The 20991-nt window shown below is 37.4% G+C and overlaps 1 long non-coding RNA gene across 4 annotated transcripts; it reads right to left on the bottom strand.

Moving 5' to 3' along the window:
• Positions 1-10792: 10792 nt before the first annotated feature.
• On the bottom strand, positions 10793-13757 carry LOC107888866 (uncharacterized). Of its 4 annotated transcripts, none has more exons than XR_005901620.1 (7): positions 13374-13754; positions 13157-13259; positions 12901-12943; positions 12408-12717; positions 12187-12307; positions 11493-11700; positions 10793-11038 (listed from the first exon to the last, which is right to left on the bottom strand). It is a non-coding gene; the product is annotated as an uncharacterized lncRNA (long non-coding RNA). The 4 variants fall into 4 exon arrangements; XR_001681526.2 differs by having other exon boundaries at positions 12187-12342; positions 13374-13751; XR_001681527.2 differs by having other exon boundaries at positions 10793-11700; positions 13374-13757.
• Positions 13758-20991: the final 7234 nt, after the last annotated feature.

The following is a 20991-nucleotide window of genomic DNA, read 5'->3' as shown; positions in this document are numbered from 1 at the left end:
AAAAGAAATAGCATAATCCAAGCAAGATAATAACACAAATAACCATTCAAATTCTCTAAGCAATATATATCAAATAATTTAAACATAAACAAGCAAAAGAGGCAAAGAAATACAGCATCACTATTGTCAGGAAGGATTGGTGGTGGTCTTGTGCCAGGCCTTATTTAAGTCATATGCTTATGAGTTGCTAGTGCTAACTAATAAAAACAACAAAACATCTAAACGTTGCAAGCCAATAAGTCATGACTTATTACAGAGGAAAGATAATAGAAGAAAGCATAATATATTCAAAAGACAATTGAAGTTTCTAGCAATGTTTCCAGTAAATTAAGAATGGACAGTTTCAAGGAATTTTGTATTTGTTTTGTTCCTATCTACATCGCTAATACATGTAGACTAATCAAGAAATTTGAAACAAAGCATTCAAAGAACATTTATGCATAATAAATGCAGAAAAGAACATCAAACCTTAAAGTTGACCACAGATATTGCACGGCACAAAAAGAAAACGCTAATTATTCAATTACAAATGCAATGAATTCATGGTTTTTGCTCCCCTCTGAATAGCAATCTCATACGTATGATCACAAAGGTTGTTGGAGCTAAGTGCAACAAATAGCAAGGTTCAACAAAAAGCTTGCCGAGCAAGAATCGAGACTTGCGGCAGAAACAAAGAAGAAAAATGAAATAAATTTTAAGCAAAGCTAAAATAGAGAGTATATGGATGAAATCTTGATTGAATTCATTCATTTTTTAAAATGGCATAAAGCCTATTTATACAAGCTTACAACTTGACAACTTAGTTGGAATACAACTAAGTTTCATCGTTACATCCACTTAAAATAAATCACCACCTACTACCACTAACAAACTTAGTTGGAATACAACTAAGTTTTATCATTACATCCACTTAAAATAAATCACCACCTACTACCACTAACAAACTTAGTTGGAATACAAATAAGTTTTATCATTACATCCACTTAAAATAAATCACCACCTACTACCACTAACAAACTTAGTTGGAATACAACTAAGTTACATCATTACATCCAAATAATAATAATAGTAATAATAATAAAATATGTGATTGCTACATGCTAACCATTGCTTCAATACTCCTCCTTGGTTTGCATGGAGCAAACACCTAGCTTCCTTCTTAGACATTCGAACCTTGTGACATTAAGGGCTTTAGTCAAAATGTCTGCAAGTTGATCCTCAGAATTACAATGGATCAGCTTCACTTCCTGAGCTTGCTCCATTTCTCGAACAACATGCAACTTGATGCTGAAATGCTTTGTTCTTCCATGGAACACTGGATTTTTAGCAATTGCAACTGAAGATTGGTTGTCACAGAAGATCTCAGTAGCTTCCTTTTGATGCACTTTCAAATCAGCTAAGATTTTCCTTAGCCAAATGGCTTGGTTGACAGCACTTGCAGCTGCCACATATTCTGCTTCAGCAGTAGATTGAGCCACCAGACTTTGCTTCTTCGAGCTCTAGTAAAACATGGCTGAACCAAGGTTGAACGCATACCCTGAGGTGCTTTTCATGTCATCTATCAAGCCAGCCCAGTCACTATCAGTGTAGCCAACCAGCTTCAGATTTCCTTCCTTGCTGTACCTTAAACCATAGCTCAAAGTGCCTTTGACATATCTAAGCACTCTCTTAGCAGCTTGTAAATGCTTTTTATTGCAACAATGCAAGAACCTTGAGAGCAATCCTACAGCATACATTATGTCTGGTCTAGTGGCAGTTAAATATAACAGACAACCAACTAGACTTCTGTAGGTTGTTTCACAAACCTTCTCAAAATCACCTTGGCTCGATAGTTTTTCTCCAACAGCAACAGGTGTTTTAGTTGCTTTACTGTTTTGCATGGAGAACTTGGTCAGAATCTTTGTGGCAAAGTTTCTCTGACTTAGAAATATCCCATTTTGTGCTTGAGTCACCTCCATTCCAAGGAAATAAGACATTTCCCCTAGATTAGACATTTCAAATACTTCTTGCATCTTGGTCTTGAAATCGACCAGCACTGCTCGATCTCCTCTTGTCACCAGCAGGTCATCAACATATAGGGATACAATGAGCTGTGTTTGTGTTCCTTGCTTCTTGACATAAGTGTTGGCTCACTCTTGCTTCGATCGAATCCCAAATTAGTCAAGTAGCCATCGATTCTGCTGTACCAGGCCCTTGGAGCCTGTTTTAAGCCATATAGGGCCTTCTTCAGTTTGTAGACCATATGCTCTCTGCCAGCTATCTCAAACCCTTGTGGTTGTTCAACATAGATCTCTTCATCTAAGAAACCATTCAGAAAGGTTGATTTCACATCGAGTTGATGGATCTTCCACTCGAGCTGTGCTGCTAAGGCAATCAGTAATCTGATGGTGTCTAGCTTGGCCACTGGTGCAAAGGTCTCCAGGTAGTCCAGGCCATACCTCTGACTGAACCCCTTGACAACTAGCCTTGCTTTCAGTTTGTTCAATGTACCATCAGCATTTTGCTTGGCTTTGTAAACCCATTTCACCCCAATTATCTTCCTTTTGACTGGCCTTTCAACTAATTCCCAAGTCTGGTTCTTCTCAATCATGCTAATCTCCTCAGCCATTGCCTGCTTCCACTCTTGCTGAGCTTCAGCCTCTTCAAAATTGCTTGGTTCAGCTATGGCTACATGAGCTCTTTCATAAATCTCAGTCAATGGTCTTGTTCCTCTAACTGGTTCATCATCAATGTCCATTTCAGGAACATTTTGATCTGGCTCAGTTTGATCTGCTGCAAGTTCTTCTGAAACTTCCTCAGGTTCATGTTTTTACCAGTTCCAACATGACTTTTCATCAAATACCACATCCCTACTGACTGACACTTTCTTTGTTGAAGGATCCAAGATCCTATAGCCCTTCTTAACAGTGCTGTAGCCCACCAAAATACCAGGTCGAGCCCTTTCAGACAATTTGTCCCTTTTGACAGCAGGTACATGAGCATAACAGATGCATCCAAAGACCTTCAGATGAGCCAGTGATGGCTTGAATCCAAACCAGGCTTCGAATGGAGTCTTCTGATCCAAGGCCTTGGTTGGAAGCCTATTTTGAATGTAGTTTGCAGTGTTAACTGCCTCTGCCCATAGTGCTTTAGGCAGATTCTTCTGAATCATCAAGCACCTGGCCATATCCATCAAACTCCTATTCTTCCTTTCACTTACACCATTTTGCTGAGGTGTATATGTGTTGGTAAGTTGATGTTTGATGCCTGCCTTATCACAGAAGGCTTGGAACTGAGCTGAGGTGTACTCAGTCCCATTATCAGACCTTATGGACTTCAGCTTGCAACCTGTTTCAGTCTCAGCAGCAGTCTTGAACTTCCAAAACGCTGAGGCTGCCTCTGATTTCTATTTTAGGAAGTAAAGCCAGCAATATCTTGAAAAATCATCAATGAACAGTATGAAGTACCTGTTTCCACTTAATGACTCAGTCCTCATAGGGCCACACACATCAGTGTGTACCAGTTGGAGTTTTTCAGAGGCTCTCCAGGCTTGATTCGAGGGAAATGAGAGTCTGGCCTGCTTTCCTAGCTGACACACTTCACACACATCATCATGATCCACTGAGTTGATGAAGTTTTCAGCCAAGTCCTCTCTGACCATTCGAGCCATCGATCTGAAGTTGGCATGTCCCAGTCTTTGATGCCAAAGCTTGGATTCATCTGATGTGACTGTGTAGGCAATATCTGACTCCCTGGTCCAGTCAACTACAAAGCTCTTATTAGCCATAGGAACTGCCATCAGCTTGGATCCACTTGGATCATTGATTTGGCATTGGTTATCTTTGAACACAACAGAATAACCTTTCTCCAGCAACTGTGCTATGCTGAGCAGGTTTTTGTCAATTTCAGGCACCAAAAGCACATTTGAAATCACTTTGGCACCTGTGGGGGTGCATATCAGCACATCACCCTTGCCTTCAGCTTGAATAAAATGTCAATTTCCTATCTTGACTTTAGTTCTGCAGCTTCTGTCTAAAGACTTGAAGATTGCAGCATCAGGTGTCATGTGGTTGGTGCATCCACTGTCTAGAAGCCAACCAGATGAGAACCTTTCTTGAGCAGCTGAGCATAACACAGCAAAGACTTGCTCCTCTTGGTCACTGTCCTCCTTAGCTACTCGAGCCTCAGCTTTCTTCTGTTGAAACTGACTCTGCCTTGATTTGGCCTTGCTCTTGCAGACTCTCTCAATATGACCCTTCTTTTTACAATGCTGACATACAGCATCTGGATTGAACCAGCATTTTTCTTTTGGATGACCAGCCCTTCTGCAGTGCTTGCAAGTCTGACCCTCTTTTCTTGCAACATCAGTCCTTGGCTTGTCTCTCCAGGCCTTCTTGCCTTTGTAGGCAGTGTTTGTTCTTGCCTGAAAGGTACCTTCTTGATGCTCCTCCAGTCTGCTTGCTCTTCTTTGCTCTTGAGCATATAAAGCATTGATCAACTCTGTCAGGGAGATGGTGTACAGGTCCCTTGAGTCCTCGAGAGATGAGATTTTTTCCTCATACCTCTCGGGCAGAGTTGCAATAACCTTCTCCACTATCCTAGCTTCCTTGAGCTGCTCTCCAAGGAGCCTTATGCTGTTAACCACAGCCATAATCCTGTCAGAGTACTGCTTGACAGTTTCTTCTTCCTTCATCTTCAAATTCTCGAAATCTCTCCTTAAGTTCAGCAACTGTTGCTGCCTTGTCCTCTCTGTCCCTTGAAACTCCTCTTGCAACTTGTCCCAGGCTTGTTTTGGTGATTCACAGGCCATAATCCTTGTGAAAATCACATCTGACACTGAGTTCTGGATGCAAGACATGGCTTTGTGCCTCTTGGTCCTCTCATCAGCATGCTGCCTGATTTGAGCCACTGTTGGATTGCCTCTAAGTGGCTCTGGTTCAACATCTGAGTTGACTACCTCCCACAGATCGAAAGCTTGTAGGTAGGTCTTCATTTTAACCACCCATATGTGGTAGCCTTCTCCATTGAAGACTTGAGGTGCAGCTGGTGAAAAGCTTGATGAAGCCATGAATTTGTATAACAGATCCCTTAAGAAATAGGCTCTGATACCAATTGTTGGAGCTAAGTGCAACAAATAGCAAGGTTCAACAAAAAGCTTGCCGAGCAAGAATCGAGACTTGCGGCAGAAACAAAGAAGAAAAATGAAATAAATTTTAAGCAAAGCTAAAATAGAGAGTATATGGATGAAATCTTGATTGAATTCATTCATTTTTTTAAAATGGCATAAAGCCTATTTATACAAGCTTACAACTTGACAACTTAGTTGGAATACAACTAAGTTTCATCATTACATCCACTTAAAATAAATCACCACCTACTACCACTAACAAACTTAGTTGGAATACAACTAAGTTTTATCATTACATCCACTTAAAATAAATCACCACCTACTACCACTAACAAACTTAGTTGGAATACAACTAAGTTTTATCATTACATCCACTTAAAATAAATCACCACCTACTACCACTAACAAACTTAGTTGGAATACAACTAAGTTACATCATTACATCCAAATAATAATAATAGTAATAATAATAAAACATGTGATTGCTACATGCTAACCATTGCTTCAATAAAGGTCTTGTACAAACAATTCCAATGCTTTTGCTGCAAAGTAACGGAAAGAAGCGTGATGAAGTAATATACATGCATGAGAGAATTATTTTGGCAAACCGTAGAAAGTTATAGCTGCTCACAAACTAAAATAGGCACCGCTAATGCAATCTTCCCGACATCTTCATCTGCTTGCATAATCTTTTTAATGTGAGCCTAAAAAAATAAATATATTTGAAAAATTCAGCACTTTATCACATGAATAGTTTTTCGAGATAAAAATAGCTTGAAAGATGCAATGATACGTCGACTTGTGGAACCATAAAACTGTGCATCTTAAGTATAAGCAATCAAATTTATATACTAATATCGGGTTATCCTAATATAAAACAGCAGTACCATGACAAGTAAGAAACCCGACAAGGTTTGTTAAATATAGCGTATATCAAGATAAGAAGATGGGATCTTTAACGCATAAATGTATCCATCAAATGAAGAGTCGTGTTATGGAATAAAAGAAATGTTATTTGTAGTAGTTAGTCAAACTAGTTAGTTAGTTCAGTTGTTATGTAGTTAGCGAGGTTAAAGTTAGTTACTGACATGTTGTACTAAATACTCAACTGATATCTCTTTGAATGAATCAGCTTACTTCTCAATCTGTGCATCTTAGCATGGTATCAAGAGCCAAGGGTTTCTTGGTATAATTTTTTTCCCTTCTTCTTTCCCTCGCGTTAATGGCTACTGACGCTGTGCCCACTGTTAACATGTCTCGGCATTCTACCAATCCTGATGAAGCTGTCCATCAACCTAGAGTTCTTCCCTCGACTAGTGTTCATTATTTTGCCAAACATGATACTATTAAACTCAGTGAGAAGACTTTTCTTTTGTGGAAGCATCAATTGCTATTGATTCTTGAAGGCTATGGTCTTCAAGGTTTTGTCTTAAGCATAGTTCTCCCTCCCCCTGCTTTTATATCTGGTGCTGATGGTCATCTTGTAGCCAATCCTGCGTTTCTTGTACATAACAAGCAGGATAAGTTCCTGGCCTCGTGGCTTCTGTCCACAGTTTCTGATGAAGTTTTGGTGCATATAATTGCGGCTAAGACCAGTCTTGAAATTTGGACGACCATTGACAGAAGATTTGGTGCAAGGTCCAATATCAAGCCCTCCAGTATGCGTCATGAGCTATACTCGATAAAGAAAGCCAATCTTACCGTTAAAGATTATCTCTCCAAGGTCAAGAGTTTAAGCGATAATCTGACTGCAGCTGGTAGCCTGGTTATGGAACAAGAACAGGTCAGTGTTATTTTGGCTGGCCTTCCTATCGAGTTTGAATCCATTCAGGTTCTTGCTTTTGCCACTCCAATAAGTCTTGAGCTGGTCACTGAGATCCTTTTTGATTGTGAAGCAAGACAATTGGCTCTCTTAACTGACATTTCTTTGCAAGCCAACTTGGTGTCTCGATCACAGCAAGGTTTTCTCGATAATACTGGTTCTGCATCTAATTGTGGTTCTAATCATGGACACAGGGGTCAAACTCGTGGATGGTCTCGTGGCCATGCTCGTGGTTCGGGTCGAGGGTGGTCTCGTTCTAAACCACAGTGTCAATTATGTGGGAAAATAGGACATTTGGTGCAGACTTGTTATTACCGTTTTGATGAGAGTTTTCAGGTCCTGATTCGAGTTCTTCACTGTCCTTAAACTACCATCGTCTTGATGAAGCTCCTATTTCCCATTGCTCCTTGACTCACAGCTGTAACTCATGTTCGATGCCTTCCTTTCTGCCCTCCTCTCAGTGTTTGCCTTTTTATGTGGCTAATAAAACTTGGTATCCTGATTCGGGTGCTACCAATCACATCACCCCGACTATGACTAGCCTCAACAGTGCTTCTCATTACACAGGTACAAGCCAAGTAGCCCTGGGTAATGGTTAGTCCGTTTCCATTGCTAATATAGGCTCTTCTACCTTTACTGCTGGTTCCGACTATTACACCTCAAAAATGTTCTACATGTTCCTACAGGTTGTAAAAATTTAATCTCCGTAGGTCAATTTGCAAGAGATAATGCGGTGTTTTTCAAATTTCATCCTTTTTTGTGTTTTATGAAGGACATTCAGACAAGAAAGATTTTACTGGAGGGTCATATGCATGATGGCTTGTATAGATTTGACTTCTCTCGATCTACCTGTCAGACCTAGTTCTGCTTCGAGCTCTGGATCTCCTCTTGTATGCAATGTTTAGACTCCTTCATCCGTTGAAATTTGGCACGATAGACTTGGCCATCCTTGTCATAATACTCTTCCTCCTATTTTGAATTTTTTTAATGTTTCTTTCAAGCATAGCAACTTACAGTTTATGTGTATACCTTGCAAGATTGGAAAATTTCACAAGTTGCCTTTTGGTACCTCACAAACAGTGTATTCAGTTCCTTTTAAATTAGTGGCATCAGATGTTTGGGGTCCTTCACATGTGTCCTCCAATGGTTTTTCATACTATGTTTCTTTTGTAGATATGTATACCCGATATACATGGTTATTTTTTTTAAATCCAAGTCAGAAGTAGTTCGTTGTTTTCTTCATTTTCACAAGATGGTTCAAGTATAATTTGGGGCATACATCAAAATTGTATAGACAGATGGGGGGTTGAGTATCATTCCTTATCCGCTAATATTTCTCAACTGGAAATTCAGCATCGCCTAACGTGTCCGTATACCTCAGAACAAAACAGGGTCGCTGAAAGAAGACATCGACATGTAGTTGACATGGGTCTCTCTCTACTAGCTCGGGCGTCAATACCTTTGGAATACTGGTCGTTTGCTTTTTCTCATGCTGTCCATCTTATCAACAGGTTACCAACGCATGTTTTGCAACATAAAACTCCTTATGAGAAACTATATAAGGCTCAACCTGACTACTCTCAACTGAAGGTGTTTGGGAGTGAATGTTTTTCGTACTTGAGGCCTTTTCAGCAGCATAAGCTTCAATTTCGATCTAAAAAATGTGTTTTTCTTGGTTTTAGTCCTAATCAGAAGGGTTACAAATGTCTTACTGAGAATGTTCGTATTGTTGTTTCTTGTCATGTTTTGTTTGATTAAACAAATTTTCCATTTCAGGCTAGGTTTTCTCTACCCACAGCTGTGCCTCCTGTTTGGTTTCATCATCACCACTCTCACGTTCCTGTGGTGGCATCACCGAATCCTACTTCTTCTAGCTCCTTCACACAGCAACCTAGTTCTCCTAGTCCTGTCCCTTCGGTCCCTTCACCACGAGAGTTGGCCAACTTGTCTACGTTTAATGCTCCCAGTGTTACTGTTGCACAGCCACCCTCTCCTGTTAATAGGCACCCGATCCGAACTCGTTCGAAGAATGGAATTTTTTAAACCAAAGTTATTTTCCTCTACATTGCATGAAGCAGAGCCATCCACTATTGCCGAGGCTTTTAAAAGTCCTGTCTGGACTGCGGCTGCACAAGCCGAATATGGGGCTCTATTAGCTAATCACACTTGGGACCTTGTACCATTACCTGCAGGTCATCGTGCTGTTGGTTGCAAGTGGATTTTCAAGGTTAAACGACATGCAAATGGTTCGATAGCCCGCTACAAAGGGAGGTTAGTTGTTAAGGGCTATTTACAAGAGGCAGGCATAGATTTTTTGGAGACTTTCAGCCTTGTGGTCAAGCCAACGACGATCCATGTAGTTTTGGCTCTTGCTGTGTCTAGAGGATGGTCTCTCCGACAAATCGACATTAACAATACCTTCTTGAATGAGGACCTGCATGAGGAGATTTACATGCAACAATCGCCTAGTTTTGAGCAACACCACCCTGATGGTCGACAGCTTGTCTGTAAACTTTGCAAGGCACTTTATAGCCTTAAACAGGTCCCTCGTGCATGGTTTCATAAACTGTGAGATTTCTTGCTGACTTTGCAATTTGTTGCTTCCAAGGCTGATAGTTCTCTCTTCATTCGGTGAATAGGGTCTCGATTTATCTATTTCTTAGTCTACGTTGATGACATAATAGTCACTGGCCTGGACTCTTGTGGCATTGATCAGTTTGTCAAGGATCTTGATGATCGATTTTCGTTGAAGGACTTGGGTCGTTTGAATTATTTTCTTGGCATTGAGGTTACATATACTCCGAGTGGACTTTTTTTGAGCCAGAGGAAGTACATAGTGGATTTACTTCAACGAGCCTCCATGGATAAGTCGAAGGCCTCTCCTACACCAATGGTAACCACTAGCCAGTTGTCTGTTCATGATGGAGATCCAATGGAGGATGAACGCTTATTTAGAAGCATTGTGGGCGCCTTACAGTATGTCATCATCACGAGACCAAATATTGCGTTTTCTGTCAACAAGGGGTGTCAGTATATGCATAAGCCCTTGGATGCTTATTTCAAAGCTGTCAAACAAATTCTCCGATACTTGCAAGGAACACTAGATTATGGATTACAATTTACCCGCAGCTCAAAACTTCTTCTCGAAGGCTACTCTGACGCGAGTTGGGGGTCTGATACTGACGATCACTGATCCACCTCCGGTTTTTGTGTGTTTCTTGGAGGAAATCCAATTTCCTGGAGTTCCCGAAAGCAACAAGTAGTGTCGAGATCCACAGCTGCGGTTGAATATCGCAGCCTTGCGCATGTCGCAGAGATGGTTTGGATATAGTCGTTGCTGTCAGAACTAGGTGATTCAGTTCATAATAAAGCACTGGTTTGGTGTGATAGCTCAGCTGCTGTCAATGTAGCAAGCAACCCTGTTATGCATTCTAAATTCAAACACGTTGAATTAGACTTATTTTTTGTCAGAGAAAAGGTAGCGAATAGATCGCTTGAGGTTGTCCATATATCTGGACAAGAACAAATCGCAGATGTCCTGACCAAGCCTTTGCCCATTGGTTTGTTCGACAAATTCAGAAGCAAACTTGGAGTTGTTTGTCCAGGAGTAACATGCAGAACCAGAGAAAGTCGAGAAGCAGGAGCCACGTTATGGAATAAAAGAAATGTTATTTGTAATAGTTAGTCAAACTAGTTAGTTAGTTCAGTTGTTATGTAGTTAGTGAGGTTACATTTAATTACTGGCATGTATTAAATACTCAGCTGATATCTCTTTGAATGAATCAGTTTTACTCAATCTGTGTATCTTAGCAAGTCGGAATAACACAAATGCTAAGGATATCAACACTAAACTAGATCACAAATAATAAAAAATATTCTTTCTAAGGAAATATATTCGACACTTTGCCAAACATAATTTAACGTCTGATATAAATTAGCACATCAAATCATTCCCAAATTGCCTCAAAGTAGTTACAAAATTTTACCAACATGCATAATAATAAATAAAAATCCCAAGATAAACGAAGAACCAAGTCCAGATATCTGAAAATGGAACATAAAAGCTCACTTCATTTCAAAGGAAACCATTTTGCTGATTCTTCAGATACCTGTTACTCTCAAAAAGCAAAACAAATAAGAAACGGAATCATGTGAGAATCAGGGGAAAAAGAAGAAGGAGAAAACAGAATCTAATAATTAAATACAGATCTAATAGAGTATAGACTCTACATAAAAAAGAAGAAAAACAAATCTTTTGTTTACTGAGAGGAAAAAAAATTGTAATTTCTTTGTAATCAAATAGAGAAAGAAAAGAAACAACTACCTGAGAGTGACTGAAAAATCAGAAATGGGAAGCGAGCGAGTGAAAGAGGGGGCCGCGAGGTAATGTAAATAAAACGAAGTTGAAAAAAACTTGAGATAAAAAAATATATAAAATTTTAAAATTTTTTATTTAACATCTGTGTTTACATGAGATGTAACTGAAATGACATGAAACTCCTCATCATCAACTTATATTTTCCAAAAGCCGTCCATTAATAGCAATAATGAATCTCTACATACCTCCATTGCAGTTTTCACTTCTGTCTTATTGCTTACTGTAGGCATCTTAAATTGGGATTGGCAGCTTCATTTCTTTTTAGCGAGTGATGAGTCATCAGAGCTAGTTTCTTCAAGCACTAAAAGATTCGTCACTGTCACTCTTAGAGCATGAACTACTCTTCGACATGAACTACTCTAGCCTATGTCGAGAGCATATGCATAACAATCACTGCAATAGAATTATCAGAAGCAATTAGTATAAAGACAAAACAAGCATGGATGTAGCCAAATCATGTTAAGGGGGGAAAGTGGAAAATAACTTGAGAAGTATAGTAAAGAAGGTAATTTATCGAGGTTTTTTTGACAGATTTATTAAACTTAAGTGAACAGTGTGATTGATTTTGTTTAATGGTTAATATGATTTAGATATATTACTGCTTGATTGAATATATCAAAAGAGCCAAATAGTGGCAGCCAGGTTTTGCAGCTTATGTGTTAATTTAATAGGAGCTTAAATAATAGAAAATTTTCATATATGGAACTAAAAACTCCTTTATAAACATATCAAATAATTTTCCTTCTACCAAATATCAAGATACGAGGATTAGAAATAAGACCCATAAAGTATAACTGTCCCATGAGCTCAAAATCTTAGAAAAGTTGTGCAAGAAAGCATTTGATTTAATAATCGATCAAGTTGAAAATCAAGAAATACCAATGGTCTTTCCAAGTATCCATAGAACAAATGATAATCCCAAAAATGGTGTGCAGTGTGCTCATATCCAACGCTATCCCATACACTGTAATCCCACCTTGATTCTTCTCAAAATACGTCACTGTCATCAAAGCAACCATCAATGCAAATCAACACCTATACGAAAACCAACACAGTCAGCTTCTTTTTTTTAATTAAAAAAGTGACATAAAATATATTACCTAGAGCTTGTCTCTTGTGGTCTGAAATGGTACTATAAGCATATGCTGGGATCCGCTTGCAGTTATCCAACTCGTCTTCTTCTTCACTGGGATCGTCACCTTCAGATACACCATTTGCACCCACGTGTGGTAACACTTGTTGGTCATGGATGGCCGGAGTCCTCGGGGTCTCGCCTTCATCAAAGGAATCTAGTGTTGCACAAACATGCCACTTTGAAGCAAGGGATGTAACTGATTGTGCTTTGTGTGTTATCTTTGTTGCACTTCGAAGCAATATACAGAGTCCTGTGAGAAGAGTTATAGAGCACAACTGCAACAAAAATGAAACAGATAAATCATCTATGTTAATCGAACTCGGGTATGTTTTATTTTTTCGATCGCAAACTTACAGCAAGTTCTCCAGCTTTGTAAATATTCAAGTGATAAGCAATTAGGAAAAATGTACAATATATTCAAAGTAATGTTTAAAAGGAAAACCAACTCCATAACTCACATTTTGTATATAAGCAGTCCATCATTCCCTTCTTCAGATCCAACTACCAAAGGGGAAAAATGTTTAAGAATTATCAATGACAAGAAAAGGAATCATAAGAAAAGAGCATGTGGATAAAATTAACATTACAATTTATTTTTTTTACTTTGCAAGAGGGGATTATAAACATTTTATAACAGACCTAATTTTACTATTATCATAGTCAAATTAAACCCTAAAACAAAATTCAGGAGGGCAAGAACTACGAAGCGCTTACTTTGTTCTAGATGGAGAAATTGAAGTTGTTATCAACCAAAACACGATAAGGCAGTCCCAAGGAGGTATTGTGTGTAAAGAAAAGAGCTGAAGAAACGTTCGGCCTGGTCCATATAACAATCAACAAAATTGGAAAGGAACCAATAAAATCTTAAATTAAAAAAAAAACAATGTAAAGAAGAATTAGAAATAGCATACAAGAATATAAATAAGCTTACACGTTTTTGGGGGCTTTTTTTGCTTTTCCCATAGCTGCAGATTGAAACTTGTAAAAATATAAAAGCAAGAAACCTTGAAACTGAACAACAACCCCTCGAAACAATAAGATGTTCCGCCAAAAGAGACGAATGAGAACCGAGAAGAATATGACAAAAAGAGCTGAGTGAGGGTTTTGGGTTAATCTCGTTGTGTCTTGCTTACAGATTGGTTGCGACAGAGGAGCACGACGACGACGCAGCAGATGGTCGATTCCGGCGATGCAGAGATGGGTTGGGATTTTGATTTAGGGAAAATTTAGGTTTGGGGAAAATTTTTAGGGGGAAAAATTAAGGTTGTTCGGGTATCTAGGTTGGAGATAAAATTGGGGATAAAATTATGGCGTTTCTTTTCTTAGTGCTGCTAAATCCCACTTATTGCGACATTTTACCGAAAACGCCACTAAAAAGTCAATAAAATGTCGTTAATGCCTCTAAAATTTGAAATTATTTAATATATAAATTAAAAACAATATATAAAATTATTTTAAATAATAGTATTTTAATTTTTTCATTTAAATAAATAATTTTTTAAACTTTAAGTAATATTTAAAAGAATTAGATAAAATTGAAATCTTGAAAATTATTTAAAATTTGAAATCTTTAGAATTTGAAATTATTTAATATATAAATTAAAAAACAATCAGTCATATGTCAAAAAAAAACTTTAAAATTATTTTAAATAATGACATTTCAAAATTTTAACATATATTTTTTACACTAATTAATCTAAACCCTAAATCCCTAACCATTATCTTCTAAATCCTAAACCATAAAATATAAACCTTAAACCCCTAAACCTCTAAACCTTAAACATCAACCCCTAAACCTTAACCTGTAACACCCCTAACCCGAATCCGATCGCCGGATTAAGGCTAAGAGGTATTACCGAACTAAACATTTAATTATCTCATTCACATTGTCAATAAACATAAACAGAGATCGAGCTGAAATACATACTGATATTTAAGTTATATGCCATTTTCGTATGGCCAAAATATTTACAATTTCAAAACATCGTTATCATCAGCCTAACCTATACATGCCGTATCGAATCCAAAATATAACTGTACCAAAAGATCGATAGTGTGATGAACTGCTGACGATCCCCGAGTCGGTGGCCAAAATCAACAATCTATAAAACAGAGAAATAAAGAACAGAGTAAGCTTTCAAAGCTTAATAAGTTTTAAACATCACAAACAATTAAAGAATTATCGAAAATCGAAACATTCATTTAAACAGACTTATTCTCAATTCAAATTGCTTCATGGCCGAATACACATAAACATATACATAGATTTCTCAGCACATATTTTTCTTCTACTTAAAGTTCATACGATGCATTTAAATCAAATAATCTCATACATTAACAACATTTGACCAAATAGGTCATTGTTTTACTCGTAGATATAACAATCATTCACACTAAAGTATCATTCTTTAACACTAATAATTCACAAAATCATTGACTGAATGCACATGAGTACATAAAGTAATTTTAACATATAATTCATATACAAATATACCATGACCGATTAAATCATTCTCATATTCGTAAATATAACCATCAATCATATTTATATATATATTCTTCTTTGATGCTAATGATTCACTTCGAAATCAATTCACCGATGAGTAAGTAACACGTACCTGAACATCTTAAATGTATAGTACTTACTCGATGATGGTTTATGCGAACATTCAGTATCGTAATCTTACTTAACTTACTGGCATTAAGCCTGTTAGGTCTTAGAACTTGAAACTAATTACCAGCACAAGCCTGCGGGAATTTAAACCCGGTATAATACCAGCTCGAAGCCTGCGGGACTTTAGCCCGGACATATTTCCAGCACGTAGCCTGCGGACCTTAAGTCCGGTTATAATTCCAGCACATAGCATGCGGACCTTAAGTCTGGATAAACATCATTGAATGTCATGCATACTTATTCGCAAGAAAATTCAATTCACTTAACATCCCACAATCATAGTTCATTTATTCCATTCAAATAATAGCATAACATGGGCACCTTTCATATAACTTTTGGCTCAATAACATACATAAGAATATATGTCCATTTTACTTTCCAAGCTTAACTTCTAATATCTATTTGGCTTTAAGCCTTAAACATAAATTATTTGTCACTCAACTATATTCAAATAGAACCAATAGATCGCAGCACAGTTATCATACACATATCAAGACATTATCAATTACGTACTAAATGTGACTATTCAAAACTTACCTCGGATATATTTGAACGGTTGCGAAAAGGCTACTCAATTACTTTCTCTTTCCCCTATCCAACTTCAACCCTCTTTGCTCTTGAGCTTAATTTAAAACAATTAGATTTATTTAATTACTTAACCAAGATCATTTACTATTATCACTTATAGGCAATTTAATTTAATACATGTATATCATATAGTTAAGGTACAAATGACCTTAATAACTAGTTATTTAAACACCATATATATATATATTCCCTACTCATGCACAACCGAACGCATTACTAGGAATTATCAAGTTTATAATTATAAGCATGTATACGTTAAGACAAATTATATATTTAATAAATTCTACAGGTATGGTTATTTATATTTTAATTGCCAAATCACAAGTTGATCAAAACCATTTCAATTGACTTCATTTATAACAAACAATCAATATGGTCACCTATGCCAAACAATGACCGAACCATTTAATCATGCTCATGGCCGATCCTATCTTGCTCTAATCAAGGTCATAACCGACTTTAAAATTTCTAGCCTTTCATGCACTCATCTCTAATGTTAATTAAGTAATGCCGAATGTCACCAACTAAATGGCATACACACACTCACATGCAAAAAAGTTATCCACACCTCCTATAGCTCATTCGGCATTTACAATTTAACCTTACTCAAGCTTCATATAATTTTTTTTTGACCGGATATAAAATGAATTTAAAATCCAATCGATCAAACTTTAACATGTTCATAGCTCTTTTAACAAAATTTCATTCATGTTTCTATCACCACATAATTATAAACTATTTAAAAACTTTCATATTACACCATTTCAATTTATGGCAATATGCCGAATGCACAAACTTAACTAAAACTCAAAATTTAACCTTCTTCACTTCAATTAACCACTACTTATTCTTCAAAACATCAAATACAATATGAATAACACCTAAACATTTATATCCGAATTTGCTAGCACATAGGGCCTTTGGCCGAATGTCATTAAACTCAAGCCACAATAATATTATTCCTTAAGACGCTTTCAAAAACCACATTCGGCACCTCCCTTCAACAATTTAACAAATCTCAAATTCACTTACAAGTACATATATATAACATATAAAGCATTAAACATTTTTCATCATGAATCTATAACATGACCGAATGCTTAATTATTATTATTATTATTTTTTTCTCCCTAAATTTAAATTCGGCAATCACATAATCAAATACTAAAACCTTAAATTTCAAGCCAAAACAACTAGCAAACTCAACACATCCAACATAAATTTCCATACCAATGACATCAAAACATCTACCAAGAATTTCAACCTTCATGGCCGAATATCAATTCTTCCAGAATAACAAAAATTCGAACCATGAAATAGGTAGAATCCAAACTAACCATTCAAATTATGCATGAATTTCCAAGAGTAGCATTACACATACCTTATTCTAGAAATTTCCTTAGCCAAAAATTTTAACAAAAATTTTCTTCTTTCTCTTTTCTAGCTACGACAATGGAGGAACAAGGACGAACCAACTTTGGTTTCTCCTCCCACTAACATATATTTTATTTCCCTTATTCTTTTATTCATATTTAATTCATTTAATTCATTATCAATTTAATATGGCAAGAAAACATAACTGAGTGGAAATGATCTTGTCATGGCTGGCCACTCAAAGTATTTTAGGTAAATTGACATGCAAGTCTACATTTTTTTTATTTGCATGCATTTGTTGGTCACCATAAATTTACCTATTATACTTCTCATGTTTCACACTCAAGTCCTATTTGGAAAATTCACATCAAATGACTATATCAAAACATCAAAAAAAAAATCACACATTATTTAAACACATATAATAGACATAGAAATGAGCATTTAAAAAAAAATTTCGACTCGATTTTGTGGTCCCGAAACCACTTCCCGACTAGGGTCAAAATAGGGCTGTCACAACTCTCCCCCACATAAGAAATTTTCGTCCCCGAAAATCTTACCAGTGAATAAGTTAGGATATCGTTCTTCATAGAGTCCTCAAGCACCTAAGTAGCTTCTTCCACCCCGTGCTTAACCCATAATACTTTCACTAGCGAAATTCTTTTATTCCGTAACTCCTTTACCTCACAAGTCAATATACGAACTGGTTCTTCTTTGTAACTCAAATCAGATCGAATCTCAACTTCTGATGGACTAATTACATGCGATGGATCGGATCTATAACGTTGAAGCATCGAAACATGAAAAACATTGGGAATCTTTTCAAGTTCAAGGGGCAAAATCAATCTGTATGCTACCGGCCCAACTCGTTCGGATATTTCATACGGCCCGATGAACCTCGGACTCAATTTGCCCTTACGACCAAATTTGAGCACCTTTTTCCAAGGTGAAACTTTAAGAAATACTTTGTCTCCAACCTGATACTCAATGTCTTTTCGTTTTAAATCCGCATGTGACTTCCGACGATCTGAAGCTACTTTCAAACTTTCACGGATCACTTTTACTTTCTGTTCAACATCTTTAATCAAATCAACCCCGAAGATTTTACTTTCACTGAGCTCAGTCCAAAACAACGGTGTACGGCATTTACGATCGTACAAAGCCTCGTAAGGTGCCATCTTAATGCTTGATTGAAAACTATTGTTGTAAGTGAATTCAATCAAAGGAAAATACCGTTCCTATGAACCACTAAACTCAAGGATGCAACATCTCAACATATCCTCGAGTATCTGAATTACTCGTTCTAATTGACCGTCTGTCTGAGGATGAAACGCAGTGCTAAAATGTAGTTTGGTACCCAGAGAATCTTGTAATTTCTTCCAAAACCTTGATGTAAATCTTGGGTCTCTATCTGACACAATTGAAATAGGTACCCTGTGTAATCTGATAATCTGAGAGACATACAACTCGGCTAACTTATCAAGTGAGAAATCCGTACGTACGGGAATGAACTGAGCTGATTTAGTCAATCTATCCACAACAAACCATATCGCATCTTTCTTGCTCGATGACAAAGGTAACCCAGACACAAAATCCATCGTAACTCAATCCCACTTCCACTCGGGTATCATGATCGGTTGAAGTAACCCTGAAGGCACTTGATGTTCTGATTTCACTTGTTGACAAATTATACACTTCGATACAAAGTCAGATATATCACGTTTCATACCATGCCACCAATATTGACGTTTAGATCATTGCACATTTTCGTGCTACCAGGATGGACCGACATTCGGCTATTATGAGCTTCGCTCAAAATCATCGAAATAAGTTCCGAATTTCTTGGAACACACAACTGACTTTTGAACCTTAAATAATCATTGTCGTTAATTTGAAACTCTGAATCCACATTCAAAACACATTCAACTCGTTTAGCAACCAATTCATCATCGATTTTCTGAGTTTTACATATTTGATGAATCAATAACGGTTTGGCTTTTAATTCTGCTACTAACACATTATCGGATGAAACGGACAAGTGTACATTCATCGCTCACAAAGCAAACAGTGACTTGCGACTTAAAGCATCGGCAACCACGTTAGCCTTTCCCGGGTAATAGTCAATGACAAGCTCGTAATCTTTCAACAATTCAAGCCAACGTCTTTGTCTCAAATTCAAATCTCTTTGAGTCATCAAATATTTAAGGCTTTTATGATCCGAATATACATGACACCTCTCTCTAAACAAGTAGTGTCGTCATATTTTCAAAGCAAAAACGATGGCAGCTAATTCGAGATCATGGGTCGGATAGTTTTTCTCATGTGGCTTCAATTGCCTCAAAGCGTAAGCTACAACTTGACCTTCTTGCATCAATACATAACCCAGCCCATTTAAGGACACATCACTGTAAATGACAAACTCTTTACTGGATTTGGGCTGCACTAACACTGGAGCTTCAGTCAAATAGGTTTTCAGTTGGTTGAAACTTTTCTGGCACTTTTCTGACCATCCAAACTTAACATCTTTCTGAAGTAGCTTCGTCATTGGTGTGGCTATCATCAAGAAACCCTTTACAAACTGTCTGTAGTAACTGGAAAGTCCCAAAAAGCTCTGAACTTCAGTAACATTTCTAGGAGGCTTCCAATCAAGTATGGCTGATATTTTTCTCGGAACAACACGAATACCCGATGCAGATACCACATGCCCCAAAAAGCTAACTTCTCTCAACCAGAACTCACATTTACTGAACTTAGCATATAACTGCTTGTCCCGTAAAATCTGCAACGCTAATCTCAAGTGCTTGGTATGTTCGGTTTCATCTCGCGAATAGATCAAAATGTCGTCTATAAACAAAACTACAAACCGGTCTAAATACTGTCTGAAGATCTGATTCATCAAGTCCATAAACACCGCAGGGGCATTAGTGAGTCCAAACGGCATCACTAAGAACTCGTAGTGACTGTATCTTGTTCTGGAAACAGTTTTAGGCACATCTGAGTCTTGAACTCGCAACTGATAATAACCCGATCTCAAATCTATCTTTGAAAAGACTGAGGCTCCCTTCAGCTGATCAAACAAATCATCAATACGCGGTAACGGATATTTGTTCTTTATTGTCACTTAATTTAATTGACGATAGTCGATGCACATTCTCATGGTTCCGTCTTTCTTTTTCACAAACAATACTGGTGCACCCCAAGGTGAGAAACTTGGTCGAGCGAAACCTCTATCCATCAACTCTTGCAACTGAGCTTTCAATTCCTTCAATTCGGTTGGTGCCATACGATACGAAGCTATCGAAATTGGTGTAGTCCCAGGTACAAATTCAATGCCAAACTCTACCTCTCGAACAGGTGGTAATCCCGGTAACTCCTCAGGAAAAACATCTGAATACTCACAAACCACTGGCACTGATTCAAGTTTCTTTTTTGACTCTTTACTATCAAGTACGTACGCAAGATATGCTTCACACCCTTTTTTTACATATTTCTGAGCCAACATTGAGGATATTACTGCTGGTAACCCGTTCAAATCAGTAGACTCAACTCGGATTATCTCATTATTTGCACATCTCAAATCAATAGTCTTTCTTTTGCAATTCACAACTGCATCATGTACGGTCAACTAATCCATACCGAGAATAATATCAAATTCATCAAACGGTAAAAGCATCAAATCGGCTGGAAAACAGGAACCTCGGATTATCAGGGGACATTTCCTGCACACTTTGTCGACTAGCACATATCGACCCAAGGGATTCGACACTCGAATCACAAACTCAGTAGACTCAACAGGTAAAGTCTTACTGGATGCTAAAGTCTCACATACATATGAGTGAGTAGAACCAGGGCCAATCAATGCAATCACATCAGTATCAAAAGGAGTGAAAGTACCGGTAATAACATCAGGCGA

Source organism: Gossypium hirsutum, chromosome A09 (assembly GCF_007990345.1).
Source record: "Gossypium hirsutum isolate 1008001.06 chromosome A09, Gossypium_hirsutum_v2.1, whole genome shotgun sequence".
In the NCBI taxonomy this organism is placed as follows: Eukaryota; Viridiplantae; Streptophyta; class Magnoliopsida; order Malvales; family Malvaceae; genus Gossypium; species Gossypium hirsutum.
This window is presented reverse-complemented; position numbering and strand designations above follow the sequence as displayed.